The 21,058-nt window shown below is 38.4% G+C and overlaps 1 protein-coding gene across 3 annotated transcripts in view; it reads left to right on the forward strand.

The window, feature by feature from the left end:
• The window catches only part of CMSS1 (cms1 ribosomal small subunit homolog), a 388,299-nt gene that overhangs the window by 145,233 nt on the left and 222,008 nt on the right, over positions 1-21,058 (forward strand). Inside the window, exons 2-3 of one of the 3 annotated variants that reach the window (XM_034657271.1) lie at positions 569-642; positions 1,254-1,318. The exons of the other annotated variants lie outside the window; for them this stretch is intronic. The gene's annotated coding sequence lies outside the window, so the exon portion shown is untranslated. The remainder of the gene's footprint in view (positions 1-568; positions 643-1,253; positions 1,319-21,058) is intronic. 3 annotated transcript variants of the gene reach the window in all.

Consider the following 21,058-nt stretch of genomic DNA (forward strand, 5'->3'; position numbering starts at 1 on the left):
AAGATAAAGTCCTTGAGATTATGGTCTTCCTTCATTATATATTATATGCTTTGCAGCAGTGCTTCTCAACATGTAAACCTTTAACCCCTGGGAGATTTCAAAATTGTCAAAGGGTTCTTCCAATCTATATTCCAAAAACATTCATATTAATGTGTTCCCAAAATAGCTATGGATACTATTGTGATTGATGGCATACAAGTCATTTAAATATTTTCTGAATTTGTTGTAGGCTTTCTTGGTTATATCTTTTTTCGCTCTGTCAGTAGCAAAAGCTACAAGTACTGTGAATGGGGAATTAGGAAACTTTTTGTTATGAAAAAGGAATTCTCATCCTGGAAAGGATGGATAAACAGTGTTCAAAGGTCTTTGTTTTAGCAGCTAAATGTGAGGCTCCTGTTTTTTTGTTATTGAACCTTTCAGTGCTATGATTTCCCTGATCCACATGGTTTCATGTCTGGATCAGAATTCCGTGTTAGTTGCACTTGCAGCTGAGGAGTGGTCTGAAGGCATTTCGCCCCACAGACTGTTGATCTTAAAAATTAAAGGGTGCTTTTTTTTTTTTTTTTAGTGTCATAAGAGACTTCGTGTATCTACCCTACTCTCTTTGATACAAGTTACAGTACATACCATAATTACTCTCAGGTGAGAAACGATTTCTGTTTGTCTTAGTGGTGGCTACATGCTGAGGCCTGCATCCAGAGTGTTCTTTTTTTTAACCTTCAGTAGAGACTGCTGCTTCCAGCACATTGGCTATAGTTTTCAAATAGAAGTTTGCTGGCTCTATAATATAAAGCACCAAATTGCCAAGTGCAGGCACTTTCTCCATCAGACGAATGCAGCACATTCGTTGCACAGGTGCTAACACTTGCCCTCCTTCTGCTATGAGTGCTTTATTATTGTTGTTTTCTTCTCCCTTTTCTGTCGGCATTTCCCTTTTTTAAATAAAAAATTTTAAGTAATATGTCACATATGTGAAGCACTGAAAATGGGGAAGCAGGCATAAAGAATAAAAAAATTTATCCTTAATCCAACCATGCTGAGATTCCTACTCTTCATCTTTTTCTATAGCTTCTTGTTGGCTTCCTTCTTTTCTGTGTCTTTTATGATGTGCATGTTGTTTTGGGAACAGTAGCCATTGTCATTATTCTTCCATGCCACAATTTCTAATAGCTGCATAGTATTTCATTGTATGACGGTGCTATTATTCATGTGATCATTCTCCTCTTACTGAATGTTTAATCATCATCTTCTAGGTCCTTCCTTCTCTTCTCCCCCCACTTTCATCTTGGAGCCCTATGGATCTAGAAGGAATCCAGAGGTAACAAGGAACCTTGTCCACTTACCTCGACTTTAACTGGCCAGAATCCATGAGAACTGTCCTTGGCTCAGAATAATATCTGTTGGTTGTTTTAAAGTCATGATTTTGGACTCTGCAGGATTTAATCACAGTTCATAATTGCTATCCTATCTCCTAAATTCTTTCCCCTTTACCAAATGAAAAATATGAAATTGTTTGAACACTTTTTAATAAAAGATAAAAATTTTTACAATATATGTAAATCAAACCATCAAGCTGTATGCCTTAAACTTACATAGTCATGTATGTTAATTATTTCTGAATAACACTGGGAAAAAAAGAAAGTAAAAAAATATAAATACAAAAATCCTAGGAGGGGTGGCTCAGTCAGTTAAGCATCCAACTTTTGATTTTGGCTCAGATCATGATCTCAGGTTCGTGAGATCAAGCCCGGAGTTGGGCTCCATGCTCAGCCAGGAGTCTGCTTGAGATTTTCTCCCTCACCCTCTCTCTCTGAAAGAAAGAAAGAAATCTTTGAAAAAGAAAGAAATCATAAGAGACTATTAGAGTAGACCACTGTATTACCTCTCCAAGCCCTGAAAGTTGAGAATTTGGAAATGAAATTGAAATTGGAATAGGTATCCAAGTAATTCATCTTTAACAGTGAAAGGACATTTATTTTCAGAAGTGTTTTTCTCTTCGTGGAAAAGACTGATATTACATTTACAGATTACTTCATTGTGTAGACTTTAATTCAAAAGATGAGAATCAGACTTGGGGAAGATATTTCTGACAAAAATAAAAGCAAAGCTGTGTAGACATTGGTGGTGGTAAGATAAATATTTTTTCCTTTTAAGGCAACAGCATTCTGTTTCCGATCTCTAAAGTGACTATGTCATCATGTTAATATTCCTTTGTTATCAAGAGACAGTACTTTGTGTGTAAAACATGGTTACCAAGCAATGTACGAATAGTTAAATTGTTACATGGCTTAGGATGTGCAGAGAAGGACCAAATTGGCTTAGAAAACTGTCTCAGAATCATAAAACATCTTCAAAGTTGGAAGAGCATGGAGATGGGTTTGCCTGGCTCTTCCCAGCAGGCACTTCGGAGGGGCACCTTCTCTGTACAGCCTCCCTGACAAGCACACATCTGCTCTATGATTGTTCATTTTTCATAATTGTATGGTCTTAACTTGGCCAATTCTTTCAAGATGTGTCCCGAATTCTTTTGCCATTTTATTTCCCAGGATGCTGTTATTAGGTGAATGCCATCTGATAATATAAATTATGGTGAGTAAATTTCAAAGACTTGGGAGGAACGTTTCCTAAATATGAAGCAAGGAAACTCTCCCCCCACCCCCTCCACCAAACTGAGTAAATGACCAGAGTGATTTATCATTAAGGGTACAACTAAACAGGGACGCCTGGGTGGCTCAGTCGGTTAAGCAGCTGCCTTTGTCTCAGGTCATGAGTCCAGGGTCCTGGGATCAAATTCCACATTGGGCTCCCTGCTTGGCGGGGAGCCTACTTCTCCCTCTGCTTGCCACTCCCCCTGCTTGCTCTCTCTCTTTCTCTCTTTCTCGCTGGCAAATAAATAAATAAATAAATAAGTAAATAATTTTTTTAAAAAAAGTGTACAACTAAACAAAAGTTTCCTATTGTAAGCTCCTGGTTCTACAACTACTGAGGCTAGGCCTACAAAGAAACCTTAAGCTGTTTCCCCAAACTCTGTTTTGATGTATTAGTAGTATTCTGTTTGTTTTTAATAAGATAACTTTAAGACCTTTCGTAATTGGTTATTGGCTTCTTGCTTAATTATTTAAATATCCTTTAGATTTTTATCCTTCAATTTTTTCTGAATGCTTAGTTGTATAGCACGGTTTGGTTCTTCATTTGGAGAAGCCAGGAATCCATGGCTTTATATTTTTACCCATAATACTATCTTAAATAGGCCACTTCACTCTCAGTGCCTTTCATCAGTTGAAAGAAGGAAAAATAAACAATAGCAACCTTGGGCTCTTTCTGGGAGCACTAACATAGTTATATGTTTTACTAAAAGGTACAGAGGACTACAAGGTGCTTAAGTTAGTATTTCCTAATCAAAAAGGTATAATAACACACTTTAAAGTTGATTAGAGTTACACAGTACATTTGTAGTGGTTCTTTAAGCGATTCTATAGCTAAACTATAATTTTTACTTTTTAATTCTTCTGAGTTCGGGGGATCAGAGTGAGACTGATTTTGTCTGTAGAAATAATTGCTTCCTTTGGCATTGCTAATCTCACCCTCCAAACCAGTCACAGTGATTACCAATGACATACTTAGCAGCCGGGTATGCAGCATACACCCACATCTTGGAAAGAGGGAGGTATCAGCTGATTTCTGTTGTTGTCGTTGTTCTTTTAATTTACAAATGTTCTTGAATATGTCATGAAATATTATCTGGAATAACTTTTTATTTCATAATCAAAAGTAAGTCTCTACCTTTGACTTACGTATTTTTGTTACCTGCTTTAGAAGATAGGGGTTAAGGTCATTTTAAGGTATTAGTCATTGAGTCATTAGGTTAGACGGTGAAGTTTACAAAGCACTGTAAGTCAACAAAGAGGCACCTACTATAGTTGCAGATAAGACTTTTTCTACCTTTACGTCCTTATCTATATCTTCTATTGCTGATTACCCTGGTTTCCCTGTTTCATAATGTACATCAGAAATAGACTATATTATTGGAAAGGAAGAAAACAGTATCAGAGTTCCTGCTAAACTTTAGAAGCTTTAACATCATCTTACTGAATTTTCATGACAACTCTTTGATAGACATCTGATTATTCTCATTTTTACAAATGAGAAAACTAGAACTCAAAAAAAGTTAAGTCACTTGTCCAAGGTCAAACAGTTAAGTGGCTGAGCCATGGTTTACCTGGCCTGTTCTTGGGACTTTTGCACTTCTTTTTATTACCTTCTGTTTTCACTAGTTTCCCCTGGTGCCTTCCCTTGCCTTTCAGCTACAAAATGCTATTCATCAAATAGTATAATTAAAGCTGAAAAATGTACTGTTCCCAGCAGGAAACAGATCATGGCTGTGTGACTATCCCTATCCAACACAATTCCTGATATCCACCTCTCCAGACGGAGAGAGGGATGGAAACAGCCCACATAATTCTCTTTATACATGTTTAATACTTAGCTACTTAGTAAATTCTTTTTGTTTGTTGCTTTTTAATTTATTTTATTATTTTCCCCAGGTGTTTTTTTTTGAGATGTAATTGACTTATTAATTTAAAATGTACAAGTAAATTCTTTATTGTTTTCCTTTCTTTTCTATTTTTCCTCTTACTGAATAGAATGATGAAGACTTAGGTGTTACTCAGAATAAAGCCTTGTTTTGGCTCAGGATTTTAAAAGGAAAGAAAGAAAAAACTATTCATGAAGATAATAGTGGCCCTAGGGGGAGACTATCACCCAGGGATTACAAGGTTTAACTTTGCCCTTAGAATAATTAAAAACTCATTGATAGGATTTTCAAGGCCCTGCTTGGTCTGGCTCACAATTTCACCTCAGACTCTTCCCTTCTTCACTCTTTCTGCTCCAAATATGCTGGCCTGCTTTTAGTAGCTTATATCTGCCATTATCCCTCTTATCCCTGGACCTTTGCCCATGTTGTGTTTGCCTGCACCTCTTTCCTCTGCTATTTATTTGGCTAACTCCTCCTGCGCAGCCCTCAACCCTCAGCTCTAGAAACACTTCCTTGAGAAGCCTTCCCTGACCTTTTTGACTAAGCCATAATTCCATTATACACTCTAGTGGCACCATGACTTCTTTCTTGCACCACTTAACGGCAGCGATTTTACATACATCTGCGTTATCTAAATAATTTCAGCCTCCTCTACTGGACTGTTAATTCCATGAATGCAGTACATACTGTCTTTGCTCACCCTTATATTTCTGGTACTTTGCACATAGTGCATAATTATTCTTTTGAATGAATGCATGAATCAATCAAGCAATCATTGATTTTGTCTCATCATCAAATGGCCAGATTTTATTTTAACCTAGTCTCCATGCCAAAATTCACATGGACTTAACCTAGCACAGTTCATATATTTACAAAGCTGTTGGATAGTAGACAAGCAATGGATATAATGGATGTAATGTTGGATATAATGACATTCAGTGACTGATTGTCCAAAAGGTGCCCTTAGGTCAGAAGCCAGCAAATATTTTCTGGAAAGGGCCAGACAGTACATTTTTTAGGCTTTGTGGGCCATTCAGTTTCTGTCAGAACTACTCAGTCTGTCCCACCAGAAAGCAGCCATAGAGCAATGCACAAATGAGTGGCCATGACTGTGTTCCAGTGAAACTTTATTAACCAAAATAGCCATATTTTGCTGACCCGTGCATTAGATGTTGTTATGAAACATTTATGAGGGATTCTATGAATAAGTTGATCAGAAAGAGTAATTCCCCAGGGGCGCCTGGGTGGCTCAGTTGTTAAGCGTCTGCCTTCGGCTCAGGGTGTGATCCCGGTGTTCTGGGATCAAGCCCCTCATCGGGCTCCTCCTCTGGGAGCCTGCTTCTTCCACTCCCACCCCCCCTGCCTGTGTTCCCTCTCTCGCTGGCTGTCTCTCTCTCTGTGTCAAATAAATAAATAAAATCTTTAAAAAAAAAAAAAAGAAAGAAAAAGGAAGAGTAATTCCCCACCCCTTTGTATGAAATTTGTTTACAAAGTCATTACTTATCCCAGAGGGATATGTATAATTGTGCATAAGACGTAGGGTCAACTCTGAAGCTGTTACATAGAAATTAAATAGAAGAGAGAGATGTGGCACGGACACCACCAGAGGCTGTGAGAGCTGTGATATTACATAGACCACAGTCTCCTGTAGATGTGATTTCTTCATTGATTTAATAAGGAGAATAAGGAGCAATTCCTATTTGAGATCTGGTGTTGTCTCTGATTACAAAATTTGTGCCCTAAATCAAACTAGGACAATTTCAGTGGAATTTTTTTTTGGCTTTAGTTAGATGTCTAAATTATTTTTATAATGAGCAAATTACGGTATTACACTGAGGAATTTGAATATTTTCCTCAACTGTTCTTCAGCAGTCATTTTGTTCAATCCAGGAAACAGAAGAATTTTCTGGCTGATTTTACCCCCAAACCCAGAAATTTCCAACTCTTAGAACCTGTTGAAAGAATTCAGGATCTGGGGGGTGGGAAGGGGAAGGAAGAATTCAGGATCTGTGTGGATCCTGGTTGGCTTGGTCATTCAGGAACAGAAGCCACTTGGAATGGATCATTTATATTCTCAGTTTATTAAGCTTCCGGTGCTAGAAAAGACTGTAGTAACAGTTCTTAAAGAAATAGATGCACAGCTTTCAAACATATACACACACATAGAACTGTGGAGGAAGTACAAATTTCCTCTTCCCACCCCAGATTTCCTTATAATGTCTATGCGTACTAGTTTTTTGTGGGGTTTTTTTTCTGTTTACCAATTTTGAGTGAAGAAGAAAGAAACACCTAGGTCTTTTACTAAATTTCTCATTCATCTTCCTGAGAGGAAACATAAAAAACTTTCTCATGTATTTAATTTGAAGAAGTTGAGGTGGTTGAGAATGTTAATTTTTACATTTTGAATTGTTTTTCTTCTGCATAGTGACAAAGAGAACACTATAAAAGTGTATCCCCAAAATGGGCAAGAGAATTATACATAGATTTGGAAAGAATACAGAATGACATTATGTTGATTTGTTTTTTGGTATTGAACTGGGTGGTATATGAAGGTAAATTTTCCAACAACTGCTGTTTTTCCTGTGTCAGAACTTTCTTTTTTTAGTAACATTTTGATGGATATTTTTAGAGGTAATCCATACTTCCTGCTTGAAGTTCCGTGTGGTGTATATGAACACACTTGAGGGTATTAAATAATATATTTTCGTATTTTCTTTTCTACCTCCTCTATGTCAAATTATAACCATACATTTATTTGCTCCTCTTACCCACACTATTTCTGTTTTTTGCTTCTAGATCTGTCATGCACTGAAAAATCAGGTTATGAATGAGGTTCTAACGTGTGAGTAGTATTGTTGGTGTGGAGGTTTTGAGAGAGCCATTTGAGGTATAGATGCTTTTACCTCTTTTTGTCTGTATTGAAGTTGTATAAAAATTGTCCCAGAAAGGAAGCAGTTTATCTGTCTCTATTTCATGACACACTGGACAATTTTACCTTTTACTGGGGTCCTAAATCTCTACATTCAAAAGAATAAATCCAGCCCGTCTCTTCTAAGAGGACTTTATTAGCATCTTTGTAAGGGCCCTCCCCATTGTCCTGCTCATAGGAAGATGCCATAAATATCTTTGAAACACTTCTTACTCATCATTTCTACAGGAAGGCTCTTTTCATAGATATGAAACTACAGTGGTAGCCTTCCTAGGAATTCAGTTGATACTGATCGAGAACTACCTTAAGCATCCACATGAGCAATTGGCTGCCTTGTTCAGTTATACCCTTTTATGGGGACTTGTCTTCTCTTCGATGCCATGTGCTGGAATAAGAAGGCAACAAGACACACCTCCCACACTGACCTGCTCTGTGGCTAACGAGGGCCTCCTTTCCCACATAGTAGACCTCTTAAACCTCCCCTGCAGTCTTCCTAGAAGTCACATTCCATATTTTTGTTGTACTCTTAAGAAAATTATCATGTGACCCTCAAAGAGGAATAGGAGATGGCATCTTGGTTTGTAGCAGCCTTAGGCTAAGTAAGCTCCTTATGAGGAATCAGCTTACTTATTCCTTCAGTATCTCTGGGAGGTATAGATACTTTTTTTCTTCGTATTTTATAGGGGAAGAAATTGAGAAGTGACATACAGCCTGATGTCACATAACTAACAAGTAGCAGAACAGGGCTTTTTGCCCATATCATCTGATTCCACAGCTCAGGTTCTTTCTAGTAGCTTACAGTACCTCCAAGAAGGAAAAACAGATTTCATGGCAGATGTGCTTTGAACCAATATCTCACATAATCCTCCCATCTACCCTGTGAAGTAGGTATGTAATTGTTCCCAGTTCACACACAGATGTGTGATTATGTGAGATTAAAGAACCTACTGATGAGAGTTACACATCAGTTAACGGCAAAATCAGTACAGGAACTCACACTCTACTTGGCTGTCAGCTTCTCTCAACCTCAATTTCCTCATTGTAAAATAAGAATAAAAATGGCTCCAATGTATTAGGATTATTGTAAGTAAATGAAATAATGTCAAAATGAAATAATCCTTACAAAGTGCTTAGCATAGTGCCTAGCACATAATAACCCCTCAATAAATGTTAGCTGTAGTTAGTTCAGGACAGCAAAAGCAAAATCACTTTGAATAGAAAAATCCTGCCATTCCACTATTTTATTTGATTCTTACAAAGGTTCTGTTATATTAATAGTAAATGAAAGGGTGTCTTCTCTCACTTAAAACAAAAAGTTAGCTCAAGTGCTGGGTAATTTGTCCTTCATCACCTAAGCTCTATGACACAAGTAGTTTCATGGTCCCTTCCAATTCTGTAACTGTACCATTCTAGTGATGGAGAGCTGTTTTTTCTATTAAGAAATCTCAAGTTAGAACTCAGATACTCTCTACAGTAATGAAGTGGTATGTTCACAAAGAGGACAGAACAGATCCCATTAACAAAGCTGAGTGCAGACTTTGATGTCAGAGTTGTAAATGACAAGGAGGAGTATAAACAGTGAGGCCTTTGGAATATTTTTTCCTCAGGAAAGATAAGATACCTACAGCATTTTTAAGATGGAAAACAAAGCCCAGATAATTGATTTTTTTTTTTTTTTTTTTTTTTTTTTTTTAGCAAAGGCATTTAAGAAAATATTTGTTTTGTGCTTGGGGATAATAGAATACAAGTAATTATTAAACCGGAATTTAGTGGCCCAATTTGAATCAAGAAACCAGTTCACCAGAATAGTTCCCAGAAATGCTTGAGGACTTTAACAAGATATACAGCCACAGTCAGATGTGTTGCTTGTGAAAGTCTATGAAAGTTTGGTTTCTGTCATATTTCCCTGGAGCTCTGTTAGTTTTGGCCTGCCTAACTCACTGGTGATCATAAAAATTACATCCTCAAGCATTGATGGTCAAGATCTCTCAGTACCAATGTGTGGAATCACTTCATTTCCTCATTAGTATATCCTGGAGGGCAATGACATGGAGTTCCCGATGGCCAGTTCCCCGTTCTCACTTTACAGATAGGACTGTTAATACCTTAAGCAACTCCCTCACCAGGAAACTGCTCCCCCCTTCCCTGGGACTAAATACATCTTCTTTCTCCTCCTGTGTATCCTATGTATACCTCTATCGTAGAGCTTGCTACATTTCCTTATGGTTTGTTTACTTGCCTGACTTCCTGACTAGACCCTGGAGTCCTTGGCTAGGGCTGCATGGTGCCTGGAACTTTGGAGTTGCTCCGTAAATGTTCAATGACTAACTGATTGACCAATCTAAAGAACTTATCTTTAAGCTTCCAGTTTCAAATGGGCCTTTACTATCAATAATAGTTTCATTCATTCTTTGTTGGCTCTGCTTCCTAAACCATGATTCCAAACCTTTTCCACTGTTCCCATTCCCCCAGCCAGTCTTGCCCTTCACAAATTATCATCCTTTGTTTCTCCCCCTCCCTCCACCCCCCTCCTAACCTCTCCCCTTCTTCATACATTTTCTTCTCTTCGTGCCTTAAAAGGATGTTCCTCTTGGTTTCCCAGTCTGTCCCTTTATCTGAGCTTTGGATCACAGGCATCTTCTCTGGAATCTTTCCCTATCAGATACCTCCTTCCCCTTGTGTACCTGCAGTTTCTTTCTCTTCTATAACTTCATAACATGTCCAAAGATCCCATTTTCTAATAAAATCTTTGCTTTCATTACTCTCCTCTCTAACTGCCTGTTTCTCTCTCTTTCACATTGCCTGAACTCATGCTGTTAGTGTCTTAACTTCCCATCCCCTACCTATAGTCCAGATTCTGCCCTCACTAGTAGTTTCCTAATTTCCAAATCTAGGAAACTCTTCTTAGTTTTCATGCTCCTGCCCAGGGAGTCTAGCTGGATTTAATAATGCTATCTTTCGCCCAGCTATCCAGGCTAGAAATCTCCAGGCCATTTTCCACTCCCCCTTTCTTTTTCTTTTTTTTTTTTTTTTTTAATAATAGGATGGATTTTTTAAATTTTTTTTTTTTAAGATTTTTTATTTATTTGACAGAGACACAGTGAGAGAGGGAACACAAGCAGGGGGAGTGGGAAAGCTGGAGAAGCAGGCTTCCCACTGATCAGGGAGCACTCCCCCTCTCTTCTTAATATACTCCCCTCCGTAAGAATAAAAGTACTTGTGTTTATATTTGTAAGTTTATTTTTCACATGCTATACAACAAAAGCTGCTGCATAAAGCAGCAGAGTGATTCGAAAACATTCATCAGGGTGTTCTGATTTGGCAGTGTGATGTTGGTACAAGCAAAAGGCCAAGACAGTGAGAAAGTATGGAAAGCAATGAAAGTAATGAATGAACCACATGTATGTAGTGTATGCACAGCAGCCTATTCTTAAAAATTCTGATTTCCACACATTCTAAGCACTTACAGAAAGTATCTAGGCCAACCCAATCAAGACTTGGAGCCAGAATGTTCTGGTTTTTCACAAATAGTTATGAAATTTTTTAAAATGTTAACACAAAATTTATTTATTATGTATTTACATATATATACAGGATCCTCTTTATGTTTCTGTGTGGTAATATCAGAAGCCTTTAAAGGAAAAAAGCAGTGCTTTTAATCACTTCTTCAGTACGGTTATATAATTGGAACTTTCCCCCTCTGGGCCTCCTGTGAACCTCTGCAGTGTGGTTCCACCCTCACATTGGAAGTTAAGCTGCTATAGTCAAACTGCCTATCACTGTCCTTGTTCTTTTACAAAATGGAGCCATCTGCCCCCTTGATCTGGTTTACCCTTATACTCTGTGAGTTTGGCTCTTTTTTTTTTTTTTTTTTTTAAATAGAATGAAGGAGGTTTAATTTGAACTTAAGGAATAGTAAGAGAAAGAAAAGTAATCAGCTTCCCAGTGTCTGTTTTACTTGCCCCCACTTGGTCAGAGCCATGAAGATAAGAACTATGGCTTGTTACACTGACCACGAAGAAGTCATGTGTTACTGAGGCCCAGCAGGAAAAGTGCTTACATAGGACTTGATCCTACCTTTCACAGAACTTATAGAGAAAGGAGATATTTGTGAACCTAGAAGAATTGTGCCATGCTTTATGTACCACAGGAGCGTTTTCCCGGAACTTTAAATATTCTAGTTTTTGTATAAATATAAAAAAGACCAAGAAGAATTAGTTTACTTAATTTTTGTCTGATTTTAATTCATTCTGTGGGTTGCATCAATTCCAGGTGTAAATTTTCTTGTGCAGACTGACAAGTTGATTTAGTAATCCATCGACCAAAAGGCTATAGCCCATAAAGAGGGTTTAGAGAAGTTAGGAACAAAATTAGTTGTAATAAAAACACTTTATTTTTAATAGACTCCAAAGATAGAGCAATAGTGAGTCTCCAGTGAATTATCAAGTCAGCTTCCAGAGGGTGTGGGATAATTGTGTAGAGAACAATGACAGGAAAGGATTGTACTAATATAATTTTTTTAGAATTACCCAACAATAAGACTATGAGCATGGTTCCCTGGCTGAGACCCCAAGCTCATTTACTGCAGTAGGAATAAGTTTCAGACCACCCTTAGAAGGTGCGGTGGAATGGCATTGTGCATGCATATCTGTGCCTCTTGCAGAAAGAATGTTGGGATTATGCCTAGTTCTTTCATCTTTCACTTTTTCCTGCCTCCCTCCTTCCTTCATACATTAATTGTCCACAGTGTGCACAGTGTCATGCCACTCGTTATTAGAGTGATGGACTCCACCATGACCTGGGTTAAATTCAACATCGGGAAAATATTGGTAACCCACCCTGCTGGGTACCAGAGGCAAGCAGTTCTTTTCTCTCCAAACAAAATCGTTGAGATTGTCCATGTGTTTTTCTAGCTAAATTAGTTGCCTTTGCACACATGGTTTTAGTTATTCTTCTCATGAATGCTAGGAGATAGGCTTTAGGATCCCCATTTTACCGCGGAGGAAACTAAGGCTCAGAAAAGTTAAGTGGCAGGACTTGGATAATAATACTACTAATGTCAATCCAAAAACTGTAACTCCCAGTCCAGCCCTCTTATCCACAGCTGCTCCTCAGTTATGCAGCCCAGGTATTTGAAATATTTGGACACTTGTAGATGCAGGATTTCTGGTGAGTAATATAAAAGCCTTGCGGCTGTCCCAAGTTACAGTGTGAAATGAGATTGCCTCCCCCTCCTCCCTAACTCCTGCAGGTCTTGCCCAAATTATTATTGGGTCTCTTCCTCTATCCCTCTCTCTTTCAGTCATTTTGCCTCCCTCCTAATCATTAGCTTACGCTCTGGGGTGGAGGAGTTGGGAAATGGGATGGGGGAGGGGAGGATCACTTTCACATTTAAGGGCTATTGTTCATGCTTCCTTTTGGATGATGTAGTAGTTTCTGTTTCTCATTTTATGTTTGCTTACTGTCTGAATCCATGTCAATTTATGTGCCCTTGGCTCTGAACCACCGTTTATATATTTTTGTGTTGTTAATATTTTTAATTGGTGTTTTTAAAGTAGATGTACTCTGCGTGTTTGGCAGACCAACAAAGTGGAATGTAAAAAGAGTTGGTTTTTTTAAGCAACCATATAAGGTGAAAAGTCCCCTTTTGTGTGGGTGCATGTGTGCGTGTGTGCAGATTGCAGGTTTTATCAGGCACGATATTCGTTAATATTTATTGTAACAGTTTACAGTGTGGCCCCTTGAGTCCCTCTGGATTATGCACAGCCTGAATGAGGTAACCTTGGAAAATGCAATAAATCTAAAGTTGAAACCACTTTAATGGGAAGTTGCTTGAACGTTATAAAGTTAAATTGCCTCCTTTAGGATGAAGGAGGTAGTGTGGAGAATGCCCCAGGGGACCTGGATTTGCCTCTTACTGGTCTTGTCCCCTGTGTTGGAATGCTGGGTTTGGGGTTGGATTACTTTATTTTATTTAAAACCTCTGACTATTCTTTTGCCGCAGTACTGCATGGTGTGTTAGGCCCATGGTAGCATTAATATATGACCTTTGATCTCTTTTATATATCTGGGGCAACTCTTACCCTACATATGTATACTCAGGTGCTCAGAAGTAGAATTTTATTAGTCACAGAATCTTAACTTTGCAAGGAGACTGGGCATCACTTAATTCATTTTTGCTGGGCCCTGTGTGAACCCCTCCAATTATATGCAGTTGAATACTGACCAAGGTATCTCATGTTCTGGGTTTTAGAAAGTTCTTCATCGCATTGTTTTAAAATGTGGTTCCCCAGAGCCAACACCTTTGGTCCTGATACCTCTTTTTAAAGCTACGTGGAATAAATATTCTCCTTCCATGATATTTGAAGATGTTTTGAAAACAGTGACAGTGATCTTGTCTTGTCCCCTATTTAGTTGCCAAATATCTCTAGATCTGTCAAACTATTTTCTTATGTCCTAACTCATTTGTCTGTTTGTAGGGTACAAACTTTGTTTATGTTAGACACAGCTAGAAACTAGGGAAGCATTGAGGACAAAATGGGCTGTTATTCCTGCATTTGGGGAACTTCTGGTATAATTAATAACAGAATGTTAAGGGCTAGAGAGGGGCACCAAGTCAGCCTTGGTGACTGGGGATTGAGAGTGTCAAGGGAAGTTTTCTGGAGGACGCATCATATAATCAAAGTTCGGAAGAATACTGCGAGTCCCCCAAGGGAGTAGGATAAATGAGAGAGGAAGGTATTTTAGGTAGAAGGACAAGCTTTTGGAAAGGCTGAAGGTAAGAGAGTATGTAGGGAGTTGAGGGAAGTGAGAGTGGTTCAGTCTGGGTGAGATACTGTCGGGGGAGGCAGTGAGTGGGGATAAAGATGCAGAAGTGCTAGAGCAGAAAGCAGGACTGACAGGTGGTGGGGTGGGGAGATGAGGTCAGACATTACAAGAAAGTAGAGAATGATAGTGCTGATTAGAAAAGGTATTTATTGTTCTCTTGGTTACACAATAACTATGGGAAACATAGCAGGTTCTAAGATGAGGTCATATAGGTTTGGAAATATTTTGCATATTATGTTTTGTTGTTAGAGAAACAATGTATTCAATCCTTAATTAGGATTAGACAGACATGGCTCATTCAGTAGCAAAACCATCTCCCCAACAATATATTTGGAGGAATAAGAGGAAGAAAGAGATAATACAGTTTTAACATTTTTATGACTGTGAGAATATTTGGGTGACTTCGTAATAGAACAACATCAGTAACAGTAATAGTAAACAGTTATAGAGCACAATGGACCTGGCCCTGTTATACTAACAAATTTAATACCCACATGAGGTAAATGTTGTCCCCAGATGCAGAGAGTTTAAATAACTTGCCATAAGTTAGAAAGCTCAGTATTTGATTTAGATCTTAAGAACATGTGGGGAAAGATTTAGGTTATAGATAAAGGACATTTACTGAGCCTGCAAAATTATGGCTCCTGCCTGGTGTTGATGGTCACAACCACATACTTACTGGTGTGGTCGTGATCAGTGTAAAAGCAAATATTCACCAATCCACAGTTCCTGCCTTACCCAAAGGCATTGCTGTTTAGAGGAGATCACACTCCGGATGGCTTTCAGGAGTTGGCCTGGGTTTTACTAGCAGTTGTGGCTGCCTGCAGCTCCAGTTGATTTCCCTGCCTCCTGCCACTGTCAAAGAAGAGTTTAGCCTGCCTAAAGACGATAGGAAAATTAGAGTAACAGTGAATCAGGCAAGATTTGAAATACCCTTACTTCTAGGGAGACAGAATTGCCTAGCAGTGTTGCCAGGTCAGGCCAGTTAATGCTGGCAACCATGAATGTACAGTTGCCCCAGCTTTCAAGCATGTGTGATTTTTCTCTAAGGTTGATTGATTTCTGTTTTAGGTGTGTGCAGGCAAGTGCTTCCTGGGGACAGAAGGGATAAAGATAACTGAGAGAGGTTGAAGTAATGATCCATGGAGTGATGAACCTATGCTGCGAGATAGGAAAAGAAGTGAAAGTAGGAATGGGTTGGTCCATAGGGATCCAGCAGAGGAAAAAAGAGTTTAGGGTCCTTATGGGTCCAGAAAGAAGTGAGGTAGGAGCAAAAAAGAAGCATTGGAAAGGTAGCAAAGAATGTTGAGTGAGTAGGGTATTTGAATTTTTTTTCGAAGAATACGCTTAGCAATCCTCCTCTCCTTGTTCCCTGTTCTCTGAATATGCATCAGTGTATTAAGGACTTAATTGAAATGTATCATAACCGAAAATGTTAAATAGGCCAGGACACAGCTGTTAGGTAAAACCAAGGTGAAGCTGATATCTTGATTACACATGATTTTTTAATAATCTTCGAACCCATGTTTGAATATTTGAGCATGGTGATTTTTCTGTTGCATGATTAAATAAAAGCAGAGGTCATAGACTAGTTCTGTGATTCAAATTTACATTGTAGATTTACTTGCCCAGTGGGAGGCGCCACAAGGAGTTATACACAAGGATAATTCTCAATCCTCTGACTCATTACAATTCAGATTCTGTATTTACTCATTACTGTTTATCTTCACTAATAATTCTATCTCTAGCTGGATTACAAAGTCCTTGAGAATAGGGGTAATGTCTGTGTCTGTCTCTAAGTTTTCCCTTACATTACCTAGCTCTGTATGAGGTATATGGGGCTCACAGACATAGGGATCTCTAGTTGGATCAGCACTTAAAGAAGATCAAGACCAATCTACTTCTGTTACAGGTGACACAATCAAGGGCCTGTTCTGCTGAAGATTTTGGGCAGGCTTAGTGAGGAGACCTGAACCCCACCCAAATTCCCAACTCTGCTCTTTGTACCATATCATGTCGATGCAGCTCAGTGAATCAGGTTCTTGCAGTGATCTGTGTGTGTGTCAAGGAACCAAAAGTGAGTGCTCCCTAAGCTAGTGCTCCCCAACCTATGTTTCCTATTATGACTCACAGAGAAAATGGTGATGTTTATTTAGGACATTAGGGTAAACAGAGGATGCTTTTAGAGTGCAACTGAAGCAGAGTCCCTAAGAACAGTGGCCCAGGTACTGCCAGGCTGCCCAGGGGGAACATATCTTCATACACCACTCATCCACTCCATTTCTAGCAACTATTGGAAAACACTTCCCTAAGTTAATGTTATATCACTGGGATACCAGTTCCATAGTGCACAGGTACAATAACTTCCCTGGCTTAAAATTTCGTGTATGATATGAGCATTGTTCTTCAAACAAAAAAGAAACATGACTCTATTTATTTATTTATTGGAGTACCTAATATGTTTACAGAAATCTGTATCTGTAAATAAATTATGATAAATTATAAATTTACAAAATAAATTTATAAATGAATGTATTTTCTAGAAATTACCTTGGAAGATTACTCTGGTCCAGGAGAATGTTTTCTGAGGAAATATAAATTCTACTAATCAAACATGTCAAACTAGTCCCCACTGTGAGAGGAAGGATATGAACTTACTAAATTGTGAAACAACAAATGCATTAGTCAGGTATTTTTCTTTTGAAGCTAAGTAGTTCATGACCTTCTTTCTTGTGTCCTTCATATATGTGGGAGTTTTATAACTTTTTATCAGTGATGAAAGGTTGGAATAAGTTTTTATCCTTGCAGGCTGTCGCATTTATCTGTATTGCTCACTCGGGTGCTATGGCATGTGCTCCTTCCAGCATTGTGTTTTCTGTGGAAATAGCACATGTTCTTTCAAGGTCATGATTGATTTTCCAGACCTTTAAAGTCAAGATAAATAATAAAGTTGTAGCTCTGCATTTCTACCAGATATTTGTCTGAATTTGTTTATATTTTAACAGAGAAATTGGTATTTACAGGGATATCTCACACAATATCTCTTAAAACAGATAAATTAAAAAAATCACAATTCATAGGTAAATAAGTCCTTAGAGAAATTGTTTCTTCACTAGTGAATAGATTGGGAAGACACCTAAGCAGGCTGCATAGACTGGGCTTGGGAGCTTGAAAGGAAGAACTGGGAGTTTAAATGGTAGACCCTGGGCAGATCTCCTAGGGTAAAATAGGTTCCGCCACCACTAGCCCTTCCTTTCTGCACCTCCCATCCCACCTAGCCAGAAAGTCTGCTGATACAGATACTACTCTGAAGCTTCAAAATGCCGTTTGAATGTGATGACATCTTGAATCAAACTGTAGATATGGAGGGCAGGGCACTGAGTAACAGTGATAATGGTAGCGCCATTTATCGAATGTTTATAAAGTTAATAGTGATCAGCAAGCCTAGTCTGTCAGACTTCAGCACTAGGCTGCATGGTCACTCTTCCTGGTAGAAGGGTGGATCAGTTACTGAGGGTCATTGGAGGCAAAGAAGAGGACAAAGAGAGGAGCTCAATGAACCTGGAATAGTTGTTTTTGATCTTAAGTCTAGGACAGGACAGGAGGAGCACAGCTCGGTGTAAAATGAGATGCAGTTTTTAAAATAAACATGGAAATGGATTACTACCCCTTCCCCTTACCACGGACTAGGGTATGAGTACGGTGGTACATTTGAGCCGGGCCTTACTGGCTCATGACTGGTAAATTTTCAAGAACTTAATGAACTGTTTATTAAAAGCAGTCATTATTAAAAATTAAATTATTATAATTGCAATTAAATGAGTTCTTCAAAACAAAGATAACAAGTGCTCAAAATTCATCACTTCCTAATTATTTTACTACATTGTGCTCTTGAGGTTATTTATGTCTGTTCTCTTCCCAGCTCCGTGTTCAGTGATGTCATTTTGGTAGCTTGAAATTAGCCATCATGGGAATACTTGCACCATGGAAATCAGATGTTGATCAGGATTTTTTTTTTCCAGAGAGCCAGTTGTTAACTATTTACCAGCACACCACTGGAAATTATGATTATGTGCCAACCAGTGAGAAGTACAAATGTGGTTTTTAATCTTAGTAGAACTCAGTCTGTTGTCTCTAGGTTATAAATCTTCATCCTACTCTTTGCTGCCTTCCTAGACTGAGGTTAATTCAAAACAAAGGCCTAATGAATTTCCAGGTTCCTTCCCCTCTGTTTCCACTGCATCTTTGCCTACTAGCCATTAAAGCTAGTATCTCAGCAAATTGTGATAGTTTACATTTCTATCCGTGTCTGAATCCTGTGTAGAATATATGGTCAGTCCTTTATCAGTTATTAATAAATGATGTGGTATGCCCTTCCATAGAATCTAAACATACCAGAGACCAGCTGTAGCACTTTCAGAAACTTGCACCGCTCCTTAAATATAGGAAACAAGTTACTGGGTTTTTTGGCAAAGAAAAGTTTTGCTCCCCCTCATTTTCCTTCTCTTCTTTATCTTCTTCACTTTCTTACTGTCTTTTCCCACAACAAAAAATCACAACAAAATTGTGGTTTTGTTGTTCTTATATAAAGTTTTAGGGCATGAAAGTAGATATAATTCAGTCTAGCAGATTTCTGTTTCTTTGTAAATGATTGCTGTTGTGCAGGGCCCATCAAAATAATTTGGAGACTTAGAATTGCCCTAATAAATATACTGTGTTATATTTGAAAAACTATTTGGAGAGTGGGATCTCTGTTAAGTTATATGGATCACCTGTGCTCGATGTAACTGAAGAGAGTGAATTCAGTGGAGCATGCTATACTTGGACAATACAGCAGTTTACTTGAACTGAATTAACTCAAGCAGGCAGAGCTCTGGCCTGCCTTGATTGAGACCCCTGAATAGAAGTTACATGGACTATGCCTGACTGAACTTCAGTACTACCCCAGATGCTGCACGGGTGGAGGATTAGATGGCTGCTAGGTGACCATCGTGTTCTCCTTCGGTTCCCTTTTGCAGAGGAAAAATTGATGGGGGAAAGAATGTTGGGGCAAGAACAGACCAAAAAAGGAAGGATAAAATTCTTAGACTCCCTTCACACCCTCAGAAAGACACTGAAAAGCTTGCCTTAGATCTGGCAGTGAATACAAGCGCAGGACTCTTGAAGTATATTCTTGGCTTTTACCATTACCTCTGACTTTGAGCAAATCAGCTGACTTCTCTGCCTGTAAAATAATATTCCCTTTGACATGAATACTCACCCCATGAGGTTATCTAGAGGATAATGTTAGTAATAATGTCTTGTGTTTACATCATTCCTTTCGGAGAGCTCAAAGCATTTTATACACATTAAGATTGAAGCTTCTTATGAGAAATGAATATAAGTATTTAATTTTGGGGAAATGAATTTAGGATATAACAGGCTGGGTTTTACACACTGTAGGAGGGCAAGTTTTCTATGGTGATCTACTGGGTCAAATCAATTTTTTTTTCTAAAAGTTCCAACTTTCCTCATTGTTTTATGAATTGAGGAAATACAGTGAGTCCATATACATGGATGGGAGACCCTACCTATGTGATTAGAGTGGTGGTCTCTCGTGACATATCCAGAGCTTGAAGAACAGTTACGAACATCTTTGATAACATTTTTTTTCGATCCTGGTTGTAGCATAAAGACACCTGGGAGATCTTAGCCCTGAACTACAGAACCCCAATAAAGGAGTCCAGAGTTGGAAGATGTAAATATGGGAATGTTTTCTCTGTTAATTTCAGCTCAATTCAACCAATATTTCTTGATTGCCACACATGATTTTGAGGGATGTGATGAAAGAGACATAGCATGTGCAGAAATTTAAACTGGCATTAACAAAGCAAGGGGAATGATATTTACATTAGTTATGTGCAGTATTACGAGGGAAAGTTAGAAAAGTATCACAGTATTTTAGGTTTTTAAAGAGGGGAAAGATTATATCTAGCTGAGTAATCACAAACATTTATTACTTGTGTACCAAGTAGTCTGCTGTTCATTGGAGAGACCCTAATCCCTGCTCTGGAGATCTGGTGGGGAAGACAAGTACAAATAGGTGGTTTTAGCTCATCCTAGTCAATACTGTAATCAAATGTACTTAGCCCTCCATGGGAATTTAGAAAGGCTTCTTGGAAGGCAAGACTTCTTTAAAGCCTTAAAAATTGAAATGAACATGGGAAGGTAATTGCAGGCTAGACAATTAGCATGTCCAGAGGCCCTCAGTGTTTAGTCTTCTTTCAACAGAAAATGGCAAACTATAGAAAGTTTGGTATTATTATAACCTAAAGTTTAATTGGGGGTAGTAGTGAGAAATAAGTCTTAAGATAAGGACTTGTCCTGCTGTCTTGTTTACTGATGAATGCTAGTATGAAGTGTAGGTCATTAATAAATACTGTTTGGAAAAAAAAAAACCTGAATGAATGATATGTTGGGTTTAAGTCACTGTGGGCCATCCAAGTAAATAAATACGGCAGGCATCGGGTGAGAATCTGGGCTGGGAATACAGATTAGGAAGTGGTATCAGTGGTATTTAAAATCAAGAACAAATGAGACTGTGTAAGTAGAGTATATGGAATGAGCAGAGCAAAGTACCAAAGGTGAGACCTTGAGGAATACAAATATTCAAGGGGCAAACAAAAGTAGAGAAACCCATGAGGGAGTCTGGAATGGAAAAGTCCAAGAAATTAGAAAAGGGAAAGAGAGACTTGATACATGTTCATCAGATAAGGCATTTCAGATTT

The sequence above is a fragment of the Ailuropoda melanoleuca genome, chromosome 1 (genome assembly GCF_002007445.2).
Source record: "Ailuropoda melanoleuca isolate Jingjing chromosome 1, ASM200744v2, whole genome shotgun sequence".
Taxonomy (NCBI): Eukaryota; Metazoa; Chordata; class Mammalia; order Carnivora; family Ursidae; genus Ailuropoda; species Ailuropoda melanoleuca.